The 19,598-nt window shown below is 44.0% G+C and overlaps 1 protein-coding gene and 2 long non-coding RNA genes across 7 annotated transcripts in view; 1 reads left to right on the forward strand and 2 right to left on the reverse strand.

Moving 5' to 3' along the window:
• Window positions 1-19,598, forward strand: part of SLC14A2 (solute carrier family 14 member 2) — a 500,849-nt gene that overhangs the window by 388,897 nt on the left and 92,354 nt on the right. The gene's annotated exons all lie outside the window — the stretch shown is intronic.
• The window catches only part of LOC102899696, a 132,300-nt gene that overhangs the window by 103,559 nt on the left and 9,143 nt on the right, over window positions 1-19,598 (reverse strand). The window lies entirely within an intron of this gene.
• On the reverse strand, window positions 784-18,953 carry LOC123381415. Its single transcript, XR_006588335.1, has 2 exons — window positions 17,955-18,953; window positions 784-13,340 (listed from the first exon to the last, which is right to left on the reverse strand). It is a non-coding gene; the product is annotated as an uncharacterized LOC123381415 (long non-coding RNA).

The following is a 19,598-nucleotide window of genomic DNA, read 5'->3' on the forward strand; positions in this document are numbered from 1 at the left end:
GCCCTGGGCAGCCAGCCCGGGTGGTATTTTTCCATTACCCTGAACAGAGAAGAAGTTCAGTCACTTGTTGATAGCAATGTGACCATTCAAGGAGAAAACAATTAGGGATGCTGACCTCTGGCCCCTAGAGAGGAGGGAGGGAAGGAAAAAATTCTCCCCGGGGGGAAGGGGCCGGGTGGGAAACATCCAAGAGGGTAATTGGTAAATATTATTGTTCATTCCATGTTTGCCTGCTTTGCTCGGGTCTCTCTGCAAGCGGTGCGTTTAAATCACACTGTCTGACTTTGGCAGGTTTAATTGAGTCGCCACTGAAAAAGAAATTATCCCTGTGCTATTAATTTTTATAGTTCCTCGGGGCTTTTAAAAAGTGTTTGGATTTTCTAGGTCTTTGAAAATGAAAACATTAAATTTTATTAAAAGGAAACGCAAGGAGGGGGAAGAGCTGGCGGGGCCCAGCCAGGCCCCGACGAGACTGTTGGTAGAAAGGTTTGTTGCCCCTCATAGGCGGTGTGACAGAACTTTTGCCCCCCTTTTAGAGTAAGAGTCAGGTGGTCTCTAAGGATGTGTGATGTCACCCAGCGGCTAATGTGGCCACTGTTGTCAGTGCCACCCACACCTGTCCCCACATCCAGAACCTCTGCTGGCAGCCACAGGCCAAGGCAGCTCTTGGTAGGGACCTAGGACTACACAGAGCAGACCCATCTTGGTGCGGGGGTGGGCAGAAACTTTCACAATTTAGGGGACCCTGCTGAAGGGGAAAAATTCAAAATTCCAAGTACAAAATTATGTTTGAAAGTGAAGTTGTATTTACAAAAACAAAAGAAATCACAACAAATTACAAACCGTAAAACACTGACAAATTCCACAGGCACCACATAATCTAGAATAAGTGTCTGATACGCATCCATAATACTCTTCTTCCTACTTTTTTTTTTTTTTGGCTGCAAACTCTTTGATCATCTCTTTAAATGACTATCATTTTTCAATATCATTTTTGTAGAGAGAATACAAAGATAATTCAGTCTCTCCTCTAACAAGTTGATCCAATTTTTGTATTTTATTATTCACGGTTTGGAAAGGTTTCTTTGAGTCTCTCAATTTGTCACTGGTAATGCCATGTGAATTTTCAGGATTGTTATCAACTTTGGGAAAACCTCTGTCAAGTATCTTTCATATATGAGCTATGAGATTTCAGGGCATTTCAACTTCTCATTTACAGTGACAAATCTAAAATACTCTTTGAATTTATGAAACTTATAACCAGATTGTCATCGATGTCCTCATTGTGGTGGCATATAATGAGTTTTCTGTTATCTCTGTCAGTGTCAGTATTTCCTGTCAAATCAGCAAGACATTTAAACATGGGGGTTCTGATAAATTCTGTGTCGGTAATTCCCATCAAAAAAGAAACAAAATGAATAGTGCATTTGTAATTGTATTACTTTGCATGATAGAGTATATTCCTGACAAGAGAGAACTTTCATTTTGACTAGGCAGTGATGAGAATAGAATCTTCTGCTTACAATTTCACCTGCCTGATGATTGGAGGAATCCCCCACCAGCTAGATTCTGGGGTCTGTACACGTTAGTCCTTGTTTTTCTTCCATTCTCCATGTACCTCCAGGGCTGGACACTGTAGGACACATTCACTCAGGTCTCCACACAACTTCGGGTGGCTCTTTGTGGCATGACACAGAATACCTCTGCACAGTGGGCAGCAGTCTGTCCCTGGAAGCCTTTACTCCACGGTGACAGCTAGCAACAGTGAATTGCTTCTATAGAAGGGACTAAGTATCACATTAAATACATCCCGCTCAACGCAAACCCAACACCCCCAACTCAGCTGCTCCTTAGCTAGTTTCCAAACTGGCATTCTGATGCCACCAAACAGAGAAGCGTGACAGGGGGTAAATCAGAGGTGAGAGAAACGCAGGTGTTAACAGATCATAGCTAAAATATCTTGCATTCACCAACTGTGTGCAAACATGTGACCGCGTAAGCACGGTGTTGAGGAAGGCCGTGAAGCTTATACATCATTAGTGGCACAGAAAATTCACTTCTGTGCACCATGGAAGTTGTTGGGGGGGGAGGACCTAGAACCTGGGGCTGTCAGGGGCTTACTATGCATGTGGAGGAAAAAATAGTGCAGAACTACACACACCCCGAAGTTGACAAGGAAACTGAAAGGAGACTTCGTGCGGGCCACCATGAAAGTTCAGAAGAGCAGGAGATCAGGGTGGAATGGGAAGACCAGGGAGCCCGGAGGTGGAACTTGAACTGGGTGTGAGTCAGACGGCTGAGGAGGAACACACTTGTGTTCACATGTGTGTGTACACATGTGCACCCGCACCTATGGTGCACTCTGTGCACATATGTGTGCCTCTGTATGGGCGTGCATGAGTGTGTGTGTGCACATGTGCCTGTGTGAGTGTGCAAAGAGAGGGAGTTAAGGGATCTGTGTGAAGGATGCAGGAGAGATGGCCTGGCATAACGGCAGACATCAGTCTGACATGTGAGGAGGACACTGAGGCCCAGAAAGGTGAGGCAGCTTGTCCCGGGTTCTGCAGTCAGTCGGTAGCAGAATACTGAGCCACTCCCAGGCCACTCGTCACCACATGCACCACACACAGCCCCGGCCTCCTCTGGGGCACTGTATCAGTGTACCCTGACAGGCCTATCCATGGGCAGAGCGCTTTCCAGGCACGAGGGGCGGCAGGAGGGACGCTGTGTCTGAAGGCCACCTGCCTCCTCCTTGGATCACTCTGTTACTATCCATCCCCCACCCAGCCCTGACTCAGAAGAGAAGAAAGCTGCCTTGTCCTTTTACCCCTGCCTCCTCCACTCCAGCTTCATCCCTACTTAAAGCCACAGGCACTGGGTGTCAGGTGGGAAGGTGGGCTCGGGGGAGGTGTGCCTTTTGCTTCAGTGGCAGAGTAGACGTGGGTTTGTGCATTGCTTTCTTGAGGAAGCAAGTAGGGACAGGCCATTTCTGCCATAGAAGGAGTTCTCAATGGTCTCGGCATTGCTGCAGGTGAGGAAATCAGGGAGAATATCAAAAAATAGTAATAGTAACTGCGGATTTCTGGCCCTGTGCTAGGCACTCAGCAATCTCAACTCTACAATGTCAGTTTCTTAGCCATGCCCATTTTATAGACAAGAAGACTGAGGCTTAGAAGAAGTGCAGGAGTTTGCCCAAGTCACACAGGTAGAAGTAGCAGGACCAGGATATTTCAACTCAGATAGTCTGATTTCAGAGACTGTGTCTTAACCTCTATGATCTACTGCCTTCAACAGAAGAAAATGGGATAATTCTTCCATAAGCACAGAACCCCGACCAGAACCCCTCTACATGCAACCACTTAAAAATCCTCTAAATAGGAAGCTGATGTCAGCCCTCTCCATGCTGTCACCCCCAACACATGTGCGCACACACACGCACACATCACTGCCTCCCTCATCTGGCCAGACTTCCTTCCCTGTCACTGTCCCTCCACTGATAATTAAGGCTTCAGCCGGTTAGCTACTGATCTTTGACTCCCATTTAAGCTCCACATACAACTTTGGCCCCTTAATACTTCCGTGTATTAAAGGAAGAATCTTGGGGGCAGGAGATGCTATCTCCACTAACAGATAACTGCAAGGCCGTGCAGGCTGAGAAAACTTCCAGCTTTGCTCAGAGGTCAGGTTTGTGAGAGGTGCTGGTGCGCACAACTCACAAGAAGACAGAGGACTAGAGAGTTAGCCTGACACAGGCTGAGGGCTACCAGTTCCAAATGTTCTTCATAAGTGTTTACCATTGTTCGTGCCGAGAAGTAAAGGCCAACGCCCCCTCCCAGACTGAAGTCATAAATCTCAGGCCTGTGGGAACAGGGCCCACCCTTCCCCAGCAGAGATAGACAGAGACTCTGGCCCAGACACATAGAGTGTGGAAACTTCCACTGGCCTGTGTCTGACCTCCCTACCTCCGAGTTCTCGAGTCTTAAAGGGACCCCAGCTGAGAGAGAGCAAGCTGGCTGGACAGTCCAGATCTGTCTGCTTCTTTTCAGCTGTTGTCCTTGAACAGAGGGAAGCTTCTTTATCTTATTCAATGTCTAGAACACCTTAAAATTTGGGAAGGAGTCAGAGTATCCATTAATTCAGAAGCCTGAGGTTCTTTTCACTCTATTTCTGAAGAAACTAACCTTTGTCTGGGTTTAGCCTAGTGACCATGTGGCACAAGGAGGAAAGTGAGAGAGGTGGGACTCCCAATCGTTAGCCTCCCTGCTTGCAGTAAGCCTTCTGCCTCTCTGGGCCTCCACCTTGGCTGACCACTTCACTGGGGAGTTGTTGGGTTCAAAGGCAAATTGGTCAGTTACCTCAAGAGGAGACCAGTAAAAAAAGATTTAAAAAAAAAAAAAACACCAGGCAAATTCAGATCATTTCATGAATAACAGATCCACCTGAGGATGTTCAGGAGAAGGCTGTGAAGACGTGGAGAAGGGTGGCCATGGTCTCTTCCAGCCTGCCCCTCAATATCATAGGGCTTGACCCAGCCTACTCTTTCTAATGTTCTTACACTCAACTCACTGCAATCAAACCAGCATAGCTGTTGGGCTATTCTCCTACCCTCTTTCAGACACTCCTGTACGTGCCCAGCACTGTGGGGGCTGAACCACCCAAGATGGCAACATCAGTGCCCCTGTCATTGTGAGCAGACTCCTTTATGTTTTTTACTACTTGCTCCTTATCTCCTTGTGACCTTCACTTCCACTGCTACCCCCAGCAGGTCTTGCCTCCCCCCTCCCTGCCTGGCCTGCTTCATGAGATTTGTAGCCTGTGGCCTCAGGACTGGGCTAATTGGTGAGCTGGGTGGGTGCAGCTAGAACATCCCTGCCTTGTGACTGGTGCTGGGGCTGCCAAATTCGGCACCTCTGCTAGAGAAGCAAGAGGCCCAGAATGGCTGGCCTTCCTTTCAGAGAGCATGTGGTCTGACTGGAGGAGTATAGTAGTGTTAGTTCTGTTGGCTAAAGATCTACCACCCTTCCCCATTCAAGGCACATAATAGGATTACGTTTACTGCTCCTTGTGCGGGGTAGTAGAAGAACAGTTCTGGCCAATCGGCTGTGAGCAAAAGCGTCACGTTACTTCCAAGCCAGAACATCTAATTGCTGAGGCAAGACCTCACAAAACATTATTTTATATTTGGCATGAGGACCAGCTACTTCAAGAAGGCAGCTCCATTGTCAGCCTGAGTCCCTGCAGGACAGTGTTGTGCAGAGCCCAACCCCCACCCTCATACCCCAAGTGAGACATTTAGTACGCGCAAGAAATAAACCTAGATTGTTTTAATCCTCAGAGATGTGGGAGGCTGTTATTGTAGCACAACCTAACCTAACCCTGACTGATACAGGGACACAAGGTGTGTAGGTCTTGGACAAAATGATCATAATACAGAACTATGGATAGTCATATTCTAGATGTTATGGATTTGGGGGTAAACCCTGGATGCTGTAAAAGAAGAGGAATTTACTGTAAGCTGGCATAGCCTGAGATCACTTGCACCTGCAGAAGTCTGAGTAGGATTGAAGTTAGGTTGATGAGGGTGAGATGAAATCCCCACTCTCTCACTTCTCCCTGAACATTGGGTACCTATTCCAGCCTAAGTTGTTCTTCCAACATTTCTTTAACTAAGAGGGCAATAGGCTTCAGTTGCACCCCTCATGACCCCCTCCCTTCATCCCAACTGCCTCCCATCACACACCTTCAATCTTCTGGTGATTTCCATCTTCGCTTATCCTTCACCTCCAGTCTGAGAAAATATAGTGCCTTGCTCTTGTCCAAATCCAGTCACCCTACCAGTTCAGGAACTTTACTCCCTCAGTGATCTACCCTTGCCCTTTCTTGAGTTTGTACCTCCCTCTCCACTGGTTCCTTATCAACAGCCTATAAATGTTCCCAGATGCCTCCCTACTTGAAATAAAAATCATCTCTTAACCTTGAACGAACCCCTTTAGTCTAAATGATTCATTAATATACCAATTCTATACTTCCTTATTCCTATAGAATCTACTATGAGCTTCTTCCTTACAAAATAAAATTCAAGATTTAGGGATCAGAGGCTATAAAAAGCACATCAAGGTATATTTATCCAGACTTCATATCTCATCCTAGCCAATGTTAGCCATCTCACAATGTATCTGGGAAATCAATATTCTATGAAATAGCGATTTCAAGAGGAAAGTTCACCCTTGCTGACTACATGTGGGTAATTAGTGATGCTGTAGTGACAATGGACCTGATTTACTATGAAATGTTCATGCCATTATGGTAAAATAATTTGGCTCATTAAATAATCCGTCTGCCAAGAGTGCTGGTCCACACCAATATCCGTTCTCAATGACAGTGGGAGACAGAGCCCTGGCATGGAAGTCAGGAGTCCTGAGTTCCTTTCCCAGCTATCAACTAACCAGACATGTGACCTTGAGCCAGTACCATTCCTTCTTCAGGCTGCAGTTTGTAGCCCACCCACCTCCACCCCTAATCAAGAGAGTTTGACTAAAAGCCCTGCAATGGTGTTCCAAACTGCAACATTATTGATTTCTTCTCATCATTCTTTCCTGTGCTAAAGTATAGTGTTGTCAGGAATGAAGAGCTGGAGTTGTATCAATCTGTTCCAGATAAACAGGAAACATTTATCTTTCAACCTATAGCAAGTGTGTGCCTTTGAGGGGGACCAGCTGGTGACAGAGTGATATGGACTGGTGGTGCAGTCAACACTTCTTAACAGAAAAGAAGTACAGACAAACAGCTGTCTTTTCTCATTCCAGCTATACCCGTTATTAGCTGTGTGATCCTGAACTTGCCACTTAACCACTCTGGACTACGCTTTGGCTCTAAAACTCCATGATATTGTACATGTTCTTGAACGCCTAGTCTGCAGTCTCCCCAATCCCTCACCCAACCCTTACCCTGAAATGAAGTTCTTCATGGATTATAGTGGTTGGCACTTAACCAAAATGGTAGATATCAAAGCACCGTGGCACAGGTTCTTCCTCACATCTCCCAAAGCAGACTGAGTGGCCAACATCAACTCTGGTATCACCCCATGCCCTCATGTACCCAACTACTGTGGCCTGAGGGGCACATGAGAGTAAGACAGCAGTTTAGAGTATTCACAGCTCACAGGCTTGAGTGAGTCCACCATATTCTGGCACAGAGTGCATTCGTAACTTGGAATCATAAAAATCGTATTCATCCTTTAAGTTTACACAGTATATTGAAGTCTCCCGACTGAGTGACTTCCATCTCTTACTTGATCCTCACAATATTCTTTCTCAGCTTTCCCACGTGGGACCATGTGCTTTAGGCAGTATACCACCATGGCCAGGGGCCCAGACCTTATACCTCCTCTTGGAGCCTCATATGACACCAGGATGAAGCAAGGGTAGAGGGGGTTTTAAGGAATTTGAACATGTAAATAATGTTTCCTTGTTTTTATATTAAACAAACAGATAAATTATAATTTATTGTGTTTCCTTCCACTAGAAGAGAAACAACATGAAACTAGGGTCTTTTTTATTTTAGTGATTCCTTGCTGAATCTGAAGTTCTTAAGGTAATGCCATGCTTATCATAGACTCTCAGTAAAATTTTGATGAATGGAGGTGCCAGGTGGCTCACTTGGTTAAGTTTCCAACTCTAGATTTTGGCTCAGGTCATGATCTCATGGTAGTGGGTCAAGCCCCACATCAGGCTCTGTGTTGAGTGTGGGACCTGCTTGGGATTCTCTCTCTCCCTCACTCTCTGCCTCTCTCTCTCATTCTCAAAATAAATAAATAAACGTTTAAAATTTCGATGAATGAATGCATGCACATCATATATAAATTTCTAAGCTAAAACTTCAGGCTTGGGAAAATGATGTCATCAAAAGCATGTCACTTTAACCTCTAAACCTAGACTCCTTCAAATTTATCAGTCCATTTTCCCATGCCTTTGGGGCACTTCCTAAAGACTGGAAATTAGATTATGATTTACCCCACTTGGAAGAAGTACACTAGATGAATAAAGAAGATATTCTAGGATACACAACCCAGAAGGAGTAGAGGCCAGGACTAGAACACATGTCAATTAGACAAATATGTATTTAATTAATGCTGTGTGCTGGGTAATGGGTTAGTTGTACTTTTAAACACAGTGAAGTTACAAGAGACTTCTGGCTGTCCTCCCGGAAGCCATGTTCTCTTTTCTCTTGAAAACTGTCCCTACCCAGGCCTGGCCTGAGAGTTCCTTCCCTCCAAGACACTGTGCCACAAAGCCCTCCAGTTTTCCTTGCAGGCCCTGACAACAAGCCTTCCATCCTTTTTCAATTCCAGAGATTTACTGGTAGTTTCTGTGGAGCTACAGAAGGAAGTATAAAAAATAAACATGTGATGGTTATAAAGTCTAGGAAATCGGACAATGTTTTTATAATTGCGCTTTTGATCTGCAGTTCCTGACTTCTTACTGGTGTTGTATAGAAGTCTTCAGATGTCCTACCCAGAGTCCTTTCCACTGCTCCACCTCACCTTATGTTTTCTTTTCTGGGTTCATATTTTTTAACACTCCAGCCAAGATCACTTGTGTCTGCCAGACTCCCCAGCCTGCCAAGACCATGGCAATCTGCCACATTATTTGAAGAGCCACCAAAAATCAGAGACAACCGATGTCTGAGACAACAGAAACACTTCCTTACTGAGAATATGTTACAAGTCATTGGGGTTGATCAAATTTTATCTGAGTCCTACAATTATATCTTCTGAACTCTGCAGGGACCATGGTTCAGAGCACTAGCTGAACCTCAGAATCACCTGGGGAGCTTTTAAAATATAACAGTACACAGACCCCACCCCAGACCAATTAAATCAAAATCTCTGGGGCAGAGTTCCTGATATGGACTTTTTAAGCTCTCCAGTGATCCTGTGTAGCCAAGGTTGAGAACCACTGATATGATGAACTTGCTTCTTCTCCCCTGGGGTGTCTTAAACTCTGTGGTTGGGCTAGTCTTTAAAGATATTAGGAGTTAATTAACACATACACATTTAGACTGGCTCCATTGAGCCAGCCATGGAGTTCCCAAGATAGGTTTCAAGTGTTCAGGCCTCAGACTTCTGTCCTCTTTCCTGAAAGCATGTGATCAGATGCCCCCAACACATCACCAGGTGAATAGCCCACTGACCCTAGAGGAATCTAAATCATGACTAGTGATGATTTTTCTCAATATGAGTTTCCAGATCACTTTGCTTACCATCAAGACCCTCCACAACTGGCTTCAACATCCCCTTCAAATTTTCCTCCACTATATCTCTCTGTACACACCCAACTGCTGGTAGTTGGTAAACTCACTGTCCTCCTCTGCACCCCCATTTTAGTCTACATATTTAATCCTGGCATTTACCTACTAGGGCTGATTATAAGTGTCCTTCCCCCACCCACCCATCTCTCTGTAGCCTATTTTTATGTCTCAACTCAACAAGTATCTTTGATATGCAGCCTTCTCTGTGTGACCACCATAGCTCTCAGAAGCTGCTTCCTCTTCTGAGTTTATTGTTCATTATAAGTACCATTTATTCAGACATTTTAAATACACACACAACCATGTATGTGCTCATTCCCCAAGGGGCTGTAACACTTACATATGGTAGAAACCAAGATTTCTTACTATGTGATCCGGTGTAAAATAATGAGAACTTGGGCTCCCTTGGGAATTCTATGAGTTGAAAGAAAATCCTGTAAGGATGTGTATGCAGTGAATTATTTTATTTTATTATTTTTTCATAAAGTAGAAAACTATTTCATCTTCAGAATAACTTTGTGAAGTAAGTATTGTTACTATTTTCACCATGTCACCAGTAAAAAAAATGAAAACAAAAGCAAACAAAAAAACCTAAAAGGAGAATAGTTCATCTTTGTCCCCAAAGACACCAAGACAGACAGAAGAATTGGCATGAGGAAACTAACATTCAGAATGGGTCATACAGCTTTTAATAATAGAGCCAGAGCCAATATTCAGGGTCTACCCTGCCAGCTCAGTGTTCTTTCAACTAATAGAGTGATTCTCAAACTTTAGCTAATGCATCAGAATCACCTAGAAGTCTTGTTCAAATAATAGATCTGGGCCAGGTCCTGATAATTGCATTTCTAGCAAGTTTCCAGGTGGTGCTGATGGTACTGGCCCAGGTACCACATCTTTGAGGACCACTGTTCTAATACAAACTATTTCCTAAAAGAAAACAGATAGAAACAGAGACTTCAGGCCTAAGAGAAGAGATATTAGAAAAGCAAACCAAAATCATATGGAAATAATAAGAAATAATAAATGACTTAACCTATTTATTTCAACACATGCTTGTCTATAAGAGTAATTTGGTGTAAATTACAAATAAAAACTCAAATTTGTAGTAAAGAAATCACTCTTATTAAGACTTCAAGCCAAAATATCAATATGTTCAAAGGGGTTGAAATAAATTCAGGCATGATAGATACAAAATGCATTAGAAATAATCCAGCAGAATGATAAAAAATGGCAAGGAGAGAATATAAGCCAGACCACCCGAGCTCTTTGCAAATTCCTTTGCAAGGAAGGAAGTTTGGCAACAAATCAGTTTGTCCCTCCATCAATCTGCCTATCACTCAGTCAATGGGTCTTTGCTGCATATCAACTTTATACTATTAAACTATGCCTGCCAATGAGTGGGATATGAAAATAGTTCAACGGAGCACTCCTGCTCACAAGAAATCTGTCATCCAATTTAGATATAAAATCTATAAGAAAATTTAAGAAAGCAGTGTTGGAATTTTGTTAAAATTTAGTAGTAATGATGTCATATGAAGTAGAAATTAGGAAAAATCAAGATCAAGATCAAGATGAGTTAGAGTAGGAAAAAAATTTCCAGATGACTATAATCCAGGCAATGGTACATGACTGAGTTTCACTGATTAGTCCATTTAATAAATTAATTAATAAATAAACACAGTGTAAGAAATTCAAATTGAACTAGATCTTTAAAAATAGGTAGAATTTGGATAGGTGGAGAAGACGAGGAAAGCCATTTGAGGCAGAATAAATGTCATGAGTAAATTGAGAGGAGGGAAACTGTGTGTGTGTGTGTGTGTGTGTGTGTGAGAGAGAGAGAGAGAGAGAGAGAGAGAGAGAGAGAGAGAGGCAGGCAGAGGGGAGTAGGGAGTAGGGAATAGGTTTATACTACCACATAGAAGGTTCATGGAGGGGAAGAAGAGTGATGGGAAGTAGGGTTAGGACAGTAGATTGGGCCCAGAATGTTCCGTAAGCCTTCAGGACTCTTCCTGTAGATGAGAACAATCATTGTTGACTCTTGAGCTGGGGTGCAGGGGAGGGGTTTGTGAGAGAAGTCAAAGTTGAAAACAATACCATCCAACCATCAGGGATAAGGCTGGAGAAAGTCTGAGTTCCCTGCAGCTGACACAGCAGACCAACAGCACACTCTGCCTCTGTCCTTTGCACAGACCTCTCCTAATATTTGTAGGACCAGGGCAAGAGTACATATGGAGGCCCACATGTGCCATATGGCTACATATGTAAGAGTTATAAATAAAGATAACAACTGTCAAATACAGTATGTTCCCTCCTCCTCTATTGATAGATGTACTTTTATATCAACCTAGAAAGCCAAGTTTCAATTTAAAATTCTCAGAATTCTCAGTTTTCTGTACCAAACCTGCAGGCCTGGGGATGTGTAGGTTCCAGCCTCTGCCATATACCTCTCTTCTCTTTTTTCACCCTTGGCTCCACCCACATAGTAAAGGCCTTATGCTCATGCATGTGAACATCCCAGACAATGTGTCCAAGTGCCTCCACAGGCTCCCGTAAATAGCTACCACCTAGCCACCCCTCAAGTCTTGGGATATAGTCTGTCCTCAGAAGAATGGACCAAGGAGGAGGTTCATGCAGCCCCTAGAAGTGAGCTTGGAGCCATTATGTCAGGGAATTACAGATCCCAGGAACTAATGGTAAAATCTAGAAGAGGACACACTCCAGGTGAGCACATCTTCTTATTCGCATGGCTTTCCTGCCCATGTGGAAAGTATGGCTGGAAGACAGTCAAGAGTAGAGAGATGGATCAGGGGCTCACGTCTCCTGGTCTAACAGTGATTCAGCCCCTGAGCCATGGTAAGCTAGGATTCTACTGTCACAACCCACTGTGAGCCAGTCCCCTCCCTCCATACCCCTACCATTCTCTCCATATTAGAAGCTTCTCGCTTCCAGCTGGTGATGGAAGAGTCACTGAATCAAAATGCCAGCCTGGGCTCTCAGATCCACCCTTTGATGGAGAGCTCAGTCTGTGGCGAGCCAAACCAAACAAAGCATCCTGCAGGGGTCTCACATGCAGAGATTGTAGCCCATCTTTCATAGGCTCCCCTCCCTACACTGCCAGGCATCTACAGATCTTGGGTTTCAGAAACTCATCTCATCACTTCCCTTTTAATCTAACGTTAGCACTTGTGCCCTCCTTCAAGTGCTCCAAGGTAATTTTAAAGAATACCTCATTTTGCTTTCATTTTGCTCAGGCCTGGCTTTCCCATAAATCAGGGCTAAGGCAGAACTTGAGAGGACCGGGCTAATCAAGACTTCAATCTCAAGAAATGTTTAAATATAAATCAAAATAGTTGAAGGCTCTCCAGATCCTCAATTTTCTTTGAAAGCCTACTTTGTCTTGTTTTCTCCCCCCGCCCTGCCCCCTTCTCTTTTTTTTTTTCTTTTTTCTGATTGACCATGCTGAGCTCCAAATTTCATCCTATTGCCCCTAGAATTATTTCTAAATTGTTTTAGATGTTTTCTTTGAGGCACTGCATAAAGCGATACAAGTGGGCTATTACTGGTACTGTGGGGTGGTGGGGGGAGGGGCGGGGGGAAGTCTGTGGCATCTTGCTAGAACTGGAGGAATTCCAAATTTCAGGAATTAAATGGTACTAAAAGGGCATGAGCAGGAATTTGGCTGTCAAAGGGAATATGAATGTAATCAGCAGAACCACTCTTTTTGATCACCCCTTCTATTTCAGATACCTGTGTTTCTCTAACAAACCATCCAAACTGTGTTATGAAACAATAGTCATTTAATATGATTATCTCTCATAGTTCTGGAGTGGCTGATAGTTCTTGATTGGGATCTTCCATGAGGTTGCAGTCAGAAGTTGGCTGGAGCAGGGGTCTTCTTGAAGGCTCCCTTCTATATCCGGCATCTGGGCTGGGAAGGCTACAACAGCTGGGGCTCCTCAGGCATTCCTTCCTCTCTATGTCATCTCTCCACATTGTCCCTCCAGCGTGGTGGCTTCAAGGTACCCAGACTTCTTACATGGTGTTTTAAAACATAAGGTTGTATTATTATTTAGTATGGTGAGGCCAGTGTATCAAGAGACACTTGCCATTTAAAAGGTAGTTTGTTATACTGACAGATCTTAAGAAGAAGGGGCATGCCTTGCTATGGGGAACCACATGGAGAAGCACTAGGGGTGGGAGAGGGGTGGAATGTAGGTACAAGCCTATATTGTATCTCTGTGGGAAAGAACAGATGAGGCAAAGTATGCAGCCTTAGGATCGACTAATTTGGCTAATTTCAGTAGGCTCTGGAGCATAGGATCTGTCCCCTAGTTGTCTGGTACCTGGCCCTAGGGTGATGAGAGCGGGTGGATAGTGGCCCACAATGTGAGAGCCTGATAAAGGAGGCAATTAGGGGTATGGGCCCTTTATTGGTTAGTTTACAAATGAAAGATGCACTCCCAGGTGAATTGTTAGCCATCTCTAGGAATTCACTAATCCTAAGGAGGGCAGTCCCTCCAGAGTCAGCAAAGTTTCAGATGTCAAAGCATCAAAATATAGAAAATGAAAAGTATGGTTAGTACACATGGTAGCTCAGGGCTCCAAAAGCACATGTGCAAGGTAGACATTATCATTGCCTTTTATGAGCTAACTGAAAAGTCTTGCAGTATCATTTGTCACTTTCTATTTGTAAGAAGCAAGTCATTAAGGCGTCCCATAATTAAGAGGAGGAGAATTTGACTCCACCTTTTGATGGAAGGGTAGCAAAGAATTTGTGAGCATGTTTTAAAATCAGCACAGCTTCCATAATAGAGGCTATGCAACTTATCATAAAGACTAGTGGGCCCCTTCTTCATCCCTTACAACTCAGAGGCCTTAGACTTGAAAGTTAACAAATCCAGTTGCCCCTCTGTTAATACCACATTTCCCAGCTGAAATTCTAGATTCAGTGTTGGAGTCAGAATAACCTTCAGAACTCCCTTAAATGGCAGGCACTGAGAGGAGAAAGTGTGATCCCAGTGCTGTGAGTAATAGGAACCTGCCACCATGCAGTTCATCATTTAGTGAATGTACACATGTCAGATTCTCCCAGTAGATGTCCAACTCCAAGAATGAAGGAGGACAGGCGATATTATTCCCATCTTATAGACAAAGCACTTGAGATTGCCAAAGAGGTGAAATATTGTGCCCATTGTCTCACAGTCCTTTCTTGGGCGGGCAACAGTCTCACCCTGCTCCTCCACCTATGGGATCCCTGCACTCCCAGACTTACTGCCTGTTTTGGAAGACAACGTACAGATAGGAGGGACCAAAAGAGGACCCACAGCAAGCATTTGTAGATGCTTAGGGGTGTGCAGGCTGGAGACTAAGGGAAACGAAGAAATGAGAACTTTCAGAGTCTTGAAAAACTGAGGTGGCAGAAAGGAAACTGGAGGTGTCTCCAAATTCATCAGGGTGAGGAAAAGGAAGGGTGTTGGGGGACAGCTCATAGGATGATATCAAGGGAGTAGTGAAGCTGCAGAAGCAAAGCTGAAGCCTCACTCACCCAGGGGAAGTATGTGCTCTGTCTGCCCCAAGAAGCCACTGATGGCTCTAGGGCATAAGAGGGAAAAAAAGCAAGACAAAAGATGTCATTTAAAAGCACTTTCTGATAGGTGGGCAGAGTGAACCAAAGAGGGAGCTCTAGATGAAAAGGTAAACAGTCCAGTACAATATGCAAGATACCATCCAGTTCAGAAAACTTGTGCTCTTGACCCACCGATTTGGGAAGCAGGAAGAACCCCTGGCCATGGGGAGATGATGAAAGGAAGGGCTTACCATGGGCAACCATGGGCCAGGCAATCTAGTCTCTACCTCTGGCACCCAATAAGACAATTGCTGATCTCAGAATGGACTAAGACTAATTAGAAAGAAATGATATAGGGCCAGAGATGCCAGGAAAATGTGCAAATCCCTTTGCTCCAGGGTTAGAAATTCCACACTTTAGGTCTTAGTATTGCCAATCATAGTAGAACAGAGGTATAAAGTAGAGATGAAAACGATTTGGGGGTTTTTTTTTGAACATTTATTTGAACATTTATTTTTTGAGATACAGAGAGAGACAGAGCACAAGAGAGGGAGGAGCAGAGAGAGGGGGAGACACAGAATCTGAAGCAGGTTCCAGGATCTGAGCTGTCAGCACAGAGCCCAATGTGGGGTTCAAACCCACAAACCATGAGATCATGACAGAGTCGAAGTTGGACGCTCAACCAACTAAGCCACCCAGGCTTAGCTCCCGAAGGTTTTTATTTTCCATTATGTACTACTAACCATTTGTGATACTGACCAAAGCCACATCAGTACAAAATAAATTCATTTAGCCTTGATTTTATAAGAAATAGAAAATACTCTAGTCACGTGTTTAAAATTTAAGAGAAAAGATAAAGTAATCAACAAATATAATAAACATTAAAATTCACAGGGTTTAGTATGACTTTCTCATCTTAGACATGAGGAACTGAGGTCCAGAGAGGAAATGATTTTCCCATGTCACATACATAGCAAGCTGCTGGCCATGTGCTCTTTCTATACCCTTTGCTATTCCCTATGCCACCCCCACCCTGCCACTGGCACCAACAAGCAGAGATTTTATTTCGTCTTCACTCTGCATCTCCAATACATACATCCCTGGAAATTCTGAAGCCACCCACATCCTTAGGTACATTTCAGATGACTAAACAGAGACTGCTAGTCTCCACACATGGAGTCTCTGAATCTACCTCACTCCTGGCCCTTGGGGGTGGGAGTGCCAGTCTGATCTCCTCACCACCCACCAGTGCCTTGTCTCTTTCATGGAATCTCTGGCCCCTGGGAGATGAGGCTTGAAAAATGAAATGCTTTCCATTCCAATTCTCCATTGCTGGAAAGAGATATTGGGGAATCGGAGGAAAAGAGAAAATATGTGTGAGGCTTGTTAGCATGTAATACAAAGCCTCCCTTGTGTTCCAAAATCATATTCCGGTCCCATCTAACATTGCTCCTCTTTCTTGTCCCCCATGAGGTGCCAACTCCATCCCACCTGGAATGATCTTTCCCAGAATCTCTCCTGACAAACTCCTATTTATCCTTAGAGACCCAACTCGAATAGTCCTTCCTCTCTCAAGCCTTTCTTGCTTCTCACCCCTGTGCAGGCACTGCAGACTGTCCTATTCACTGGGTCCTACCTGCACCACTGCCATGGTGGTTTGCTCCAGCTTCTATCACTGCTGCCCCTCCCACCAGATCCTGAGTGCTCCAAGAGCCGGAATGTGATTTATTCATTGTAAATCTCTGTGGTCTAAGCCAGTACTTTATACATAGTACTTATTCAGTGTTTGTGGATGAATGAAATAATACAGGCACTAGGGAAAAGAGATAAGAAAGCACACAAACTCCCATATTCAACCTGCACACCCAGAAAATAAATCTTAGGAAAACAAAACATCTAGAATAGAACCGAGAAATATAATATGAGGAGTGGCATGTTGATAAACCAGCTCTCAAAAAAAAAAAAAGCCATAATTTGCAATACTTTCCAGTTTCCATGGTGTAAAAACCCCCTCCATGACTGATTGTAAGCTACTAACGTGAACTCACTAGACACAGAGTCAGTACACAATTGGCTCTCATGAGCCATATGGTTCTAGCCCACCACTGAAAGCAAGCCACATATGTAATTTTAAGTTTTCTAGTAGTCCAACTAAAATTGTAAGAAGAAACAGCCAAAATTAATCTTAATGCTTTAACTCAGTATACCCAGAATTTTCCTTTAACATCGAATCCTTACAAAAGATTACTAATGAGCTATTTTATATTGTTGGTTTCATATTTAATCTTTGAAATGCCAGTGTGTATTTTACAAGTAGGGTATCTCCTCTGGGACTAGCTGCATGTGGCTAGTGGCTGCCAGTATGGGACAGACAGCACAAGAATCGGAGTCAGAGCCACACAGAGACAGAGTGACATGGGTAGCTGTCATTTTTAGGATACTGTCAGTGATTTTTTAAATGCTGTTGCTCTTTAAAACTTTAGGCAGAAACAGTGCTTGTCCCATGGGCTAGATTAAGAGAAGAATCTGTTGCACTTCAGCAGGACATCATGTCCCTCTGACCCATATGGCTGCTCCATTAGGATCCTGAGCACTTATTAATTACTACACCTTCTCTCCAGCTTTCAAAGTGTAAGATTGAAGGCAGCCAGTGAACACCCAAATGTACTTTTCCCTCTGCTCCACATGCCAATTTAGCATCAGAAATTGCCTGCCCCCCCCCACAACCCCTAGGACTTTTCCTCCCATCACATGATTGCTAGAGACTGTGGGTACACAGATAATGAGGCTGAACTTTTCAGAAGTTAAATGTGAATGGGAAGTGGACAGAAATGCACCTGTTGAGAGGCACCTAAGTGGCTCAGTTGGTTGAGCATCCGACTTCGGCTCAGGTCACGATTTCAGGGCTTGTAGGTTCGAGCTCCATGTTGGGCTTTGTACTCAGAGCCTGGAACCTGCTTCAGATTCTATGTTACCCTCTCTTTCTGCCCCTCCCCCACTCGTGCTCGTGCTCTGTCTCTCTCTCCCTCTCTCTCTCTCTCTCAAAAATAAACAATTAAAAAAATTTTTAAAAATGCACCTGTTGACTAGTGAAGGAGGTAAGCTGCCACATAGGAGCCTCAGGGAGGAGAATACAAGGCCTTCATTTTGGAAAGGAGAGTCTGCAACTCCCAAAGCAGTGGCCTGGGCATCAGAAGTCATGGGTTCCAGCTCAACTCTGTGGGACTTTCAGAAAATCCCATAATCTCTGTAGTTTGCTTTATCCTTCTGTAATCTGACATTGAGAGGCAGCAGGTTTCTGATCGAACAAAACAATGTTTATGAAAATGCTCTGGAAAAATGTTAAATGCTGGGATATCAAGGTTAAAAGCAGCAGACCTTAGTGAGAGATGCAAAGACTGGAAACTGGAAAACCTGGATTCTTTTCTTGGATCTGTCAGAAATAAGCTGTGCAAAGCATAAAGCCTTTTCCTTATCACTAGAATGAAAGGGCCCAAGCGACCAGCGTAAGTTAGATCATGCCATCCTGTATTAGCAAACTCCATGGCTTCCTACCTCCCCCCAGGGTCAGACTGCCCCCACCCCACCTCTCTGGCACCATCTCCTCCCCCTCTTCCCCTTTCTCTAGCCTTCAGCCACTCTGACCTTCTTACGGTCCCCATGTCCCCAACCTGACACCTTTTGGTGATGTCCCTGTTTAAGTTGAAACCCCTCCCCTATTTTATTTCCTTCATAGTAATTATCACCTCCTAGCATAATTGTATTTATGTATTTGATCTTTATCTCCCTTCTCTAGAATATAAGATCCATAAAGAGAAGGGATTTGTGTCTGTTTTCATAACCAGATATATTTCCCATGCCTAAAACAGTACATAGCAGGTAATCAACAAATATTGGTTAAATGAATGAATGAGTGGACACCATTACAGCTCTGACATTCTAAAATTACAACTTCCTGGGGCGTCTGGGTGGCTCAGTCGGTTGGGCGTCTGACTTCAGCTCAGGTCACGATCTCACTGTCCGTGGGTTCGAGCCTCGAGTCGGGCTCTGTGCTGACTGCTCAGAGCCTGGAGCCTGTTTCAGATTCTGTGTCTCCCTCTCTCTCTGACCCTCCCCCATTCATGCTCTGTCTCTCTCTGTCTCAAAAATAAATAAATGTTAAAAATTTTTTTTAAATAAAAAAATTTTTTTTAAAGTAAAATTATAACTTCCTATAATATTTGAAACAAAAAGATTAATAGCCAAGATTCTAGAAAACTTCTGTTCACAGGAATACTCAAATTACCTTTTTCCCCTTTAAAGGTACAGCCAGCTTAGTTCACCTGTAGCACTGAGCTCAGGGAATAAAAGTGAAATAGCCAAGGTGCTCTGCTCCATCTGGTGAGCCCCAGCCTCCCATTCCTGGTGCCTGCTCCAGTCCTGACACCACTCCTACCCCACTGGAGATGCCCCCAGGCCCTTCCTGTCCTTTCTCCCTCCTCTCAAGCCATTTTCAGGAGATGCTCTGATGACCCATCCAATATATGGGTGGCTCCTTGTGAATGTGAGTCGCTGGACTGCCTCATCCTAAGCAGGAACCAGTGACACCCTATCTCACACTTGAAGCAGGTTCAAGGCTCTCCCTCTGACAACATCTCTCACTGGGAAAGGGAAGGCTTTATTCATTCACTCAGTTATTCATCCAACATGTATTTATTGAGCATGTTGGAAATATGGAGGTAGA

The sequence above is a fragment of the Felis catus genome, chromosome D3 (assembly GCF_018350175.1).
Source record: "Felis catus isolate Fca126 chromosome D3, F.catus_Fca126_mat1.0, whole genome shotgun sequence".
In the NCBI taxonomy this organism is placed as follows: domain Eukaryota; kingdom Metazoa; phylum Chordata; class Mammalia; order Carnivora; family Felidae; genus Felis; species Felis catus.